The sequence below is a fragment of the Mastomys coucha genome, unplaced genomic scaffold (assembly GCF_008632895.1).
Source record: "Mastomys coucha isolate ucsf_1 unplaced genomic scaffold, UCSF_Mcou_1 pScaffold23, whole genome shotgun sequence".
NCBI classification, from domain to species: Eukaryota; Metazoa; Chordata; class Mammalia; order Rodentia; family Muridae; genus Mastomys; species Mastomys coucha.
In genome coordinates this window covers 107,162,630-107,166,253 of record NW_022196906.1, presented here as the reverse complement: position 1 = coordinate 107,166,253, position 3,624 = coordinate 107,162,630, and the positions used below count along the sequence as shown (strand labels likewise).

Below are 3,624 nucleotides of genomic sequence, written 5' to 3'. Positions count from 1 at the left end.
CATGAGTTGTCTGCACTGTGCTATGACATCTGTCCTTCATCCCATTGGTGAAAAGGGCATGAGTTGTCAGGAGACAGAAGCAGGAACATCTGGCTGCTTAAGCAGCATTGGCTGTTGGCAAAATTGACTGGCGAGTGAGAAATAATTAAGTCAAGACGGTACAGAGCAGATTCGATACAGGCTCTGGGCAGAAGTATTCATGTTAAAAATACAAAGCAACACTCCTCTATGGCTTCCTAATTGCTGTGATCATTCTGCCTGTCAGTATCCGATGCCAATGTTTATAAATTAACAGGGTGGCATTTGTGCCACTTGGCGAAGTGTGCGTGACATCCTGACAAGCACACATAAGTGTTCTGTTTCTCTGTCTATTATCTAGCCTGACACTCACCATCTATCTTTCTAATCATATTTGTATCTTCCTATACCAAGAAAGCATGCTATAGGGAGCCAGGAGAGAAGACTCTCTCTCTCTCTCTCTCTCTCTCTCTCTCTCTCTCTCTCTCTCTCATATTTGTTAAAGTACACATACAAAGATATTTCCACCTTATGAATCTCTAAGTATATACTTTTATAAAATTTTTACACTGAAATATTTAATACCACAATAAAATTAATAAACTATGACTTGTAAAAATTGAGGTGACTGTTCTCTTAAAAATTATCTATTTCTGTGAGTGTTTTGCCTGCATTGCATGCATGTCTGTGAACTGTGAGAGGGCCTGATATCCAAGGAGGCCGATAAAAGACGTCATATTCCCTAGAACTGAAATTACAGTTAGTTGTGAGCTGTCCTGTGTGTATGTGTGTGTGTATGTGTGTGTGTGTGTGTATGTATGTGTATGTGTGTGTGTGCGCGCATGCGTATGTGCTGGTACAAAGTGAGGTAGTGCTGTCTCTCATATGGGGTAGACCCTCAAATCTCAGTGACTCAGCTCAATGAAGTTTCTGTCATCCTTTTGTCTCAGTGTGATGTAGCCACCCCAAAAGGAGCATGTGTTCTCTGCAGTTGCCAGAGCAAGGGAAGAAAGCAAACCAAAGGGTCACTTTGGATTTTTCTAAGGGATTGTATCATACTTTTACTCAGGTTCATTTGGAGCAAATCTCAACTGCAGGGGGAAAGCAGAAGATGGAGACACCATGAAGGCTTTGTTAGCATCTACACTGTCTGCTTTAGCTAGTGTATGAGGGCCAGCCAGGACTCTGGGATGGCCCAGCTGCACTATGACTGCCTGAAAATTATCTGAGCAATTTGCTCTGTTGCCTTGGCAACAACTCTCTCACCTGGGAGTTGGTTGGAGAATCTTGAAGTTGCCTTTCCATTTTCCGTTGCCTGTCTGTATAGTATCGTTGTTGTCATGTTATCATGACCCTCCCCATCATCATCATCATCATCATCATCATCATCATCATCACCATCATCATCATCATCACCATCATCATCATCACCATTGCCAACAATATCATCATCATCTATCATGATCATCATCTTTACCAGCACCACACTTGAAATAGATCTGAGTCAGAGAATCAAAAAATTCTCTCAGATCTTTCTTCACAGTGAGTAGAAATCAGTATGTTGGAAGAGAGCATGTGAGAGGTCTGATGGCCAGTGCTAACAATATTTGGACCAGGCAGGATGAACTTCGGTGCTCTTCAGACATTCTTTGCTATCTCCCTCTTCCTTACCTTTTCCTCCTCGCTCTCTGAGGCTGGTTTGCACATGACGTCATGTCTGAATCACTTAAGAACCCATAACTGCATGTACCTGGCATGGTGCACCACACAGTGAGTGGCTTGGCTTGCCTGGAAGGCTGCTGTAGCCCTCTAAGCTACCCATCTTTTTGCTTTCTTTCTCTGTTGTTTTGGCCACAAGAGTCATCAGTCAAATGGTTGCTTCACTGAGAACAGAGTGGGACAATTAGATGCATATTGTGGCCCCCTTTGAGTCAAGCTCATCTTCCATTCATATTTATGCTTTTTTGTGTCTTTCTACATTGATTTGTATTTCAGTATATTAAAAGACACTTTTAAGTTACTTTAAACTTACTATAAGCTGCTTTAAGTTTACTATAAATGAGTCCATATCAGGGAATCAGCCAGCCCAGGGACATTTAGGGGAAGCTATAGTGGAGGACTCTTGAAACGGGAAGTCTGAGTTCATACACTTAAGCCAGACATTATAGTTCGGCATCAATTTTCTGGGTGCTCTTGTGAGCGTGTTTTATTAAAGAGTGGCTTGGAAGGTCGGATGTTTATGGAAAGCCAAGTGAAATGTGGCAGTCAGTTTAATAAGGAATCAGAAGGAAATCAGAACCTTTCAGGTGTCAAAAGGAGTTTTGCATTTCTCTATTCTAGAGGGAATTTAAGAATCTCATTTACGTATTGCTTTTCTAATAGGTGGGGTCCTGAAGCACTCTGACCAGACTTTTAATATTTCTGTGAGGCTAGCATTCATGAATAAAAACGGAAAGATTCTCCCATTTTTCAGGACACAGCATGTTAGAGATAGAGCTGTATCAGAGCATAGATGATGACCTGGTTTCCATGGCGATCTGTTCATTATCTCATTCTTTTCTAAGTTTCCCAGCTTAATTCCTTATCCTTTGCTGAGCCTCCTCCTCATTCAACACTTACCAGATCTGTTTCTGTGGCTATTTAGGCAGTATAGCAGCCTTCACAGCATCTCACTGAATGAAATGAAAACACACACACACACACACACACACACACACACACACGAACATACATACACACATACTCACATACACAGAAGCACACACACAGAGGAACATGCACATAGGCACACACACATATAGACACATACATGCACACACACAGACACATATACACAAACATGCACATGCACATACACATGCAGACATACATGAACACACACACATAGACACATAAACACAAACACACACACGCACACATACATGGGTGCATACAGACACACACACACATATTCCTACACAGACTCACATGGATACATACGCAAGCATGTTCACACTCATGTGCACATACATGCTCACACATACACACACACTCACATACACAGAAACATACACATGGAGGAACACACACACAGAGACACAGAGACACAGAGACACAGGGGCATGCATGCACACACTGCACACACTTGTATATATACACACACACACTCACACACAAATATACACATGCTGACACACATAAACATACACACACACTCTGACAGAATGTGCATGGCAAATAATTTTAGCAGAATTTCAGGAATGAAGGGATGCAGAGTTGGAATGTGTTTCTGTATATACAGTGTGTCCCCTAGCACCTTACACAGAGATGTGCCCTGCCTGGTGCACAGAGTCCCCATGCTAGCTTGCTGTATCTAGGCTCTCTTGACTTTGTGTGCTATTTGACCATGTGTGACAGGTTATTAATCACACATGGCCAAAATAGCGCACAAAGAAAAGAGTTCTTTTGTTTCTTTATCTCAGGGTGGGTGCTTTGCCAAACTCCTGGTCTAATTTCTAATTTCTGGCCCCTTTTCTAATTTCTTGTTTAAGACTGGTCTTTGTTGTTGTTCATCCTAAGGGGCTACAAACCCCTAAGCTCCATTGGTCTTTTCTCTAATTCCTTCAC

The 3,624-nt window shown here is 42.0% G+C and overlaps 1 long non-coding RNA gene across 1 annotated transcript in view; it reads left to right on the top strand.

The window, feature by feature from the left end:
- The window catches only part of LOC116073106, a 265,797-nt gene that overhangs the window by 185,342 nt on the left and 76,831 nt on the right, over positions 1 to 3,624 (top strand). The gene's annotated exons all lie outside the window — the stretch shown is intronic.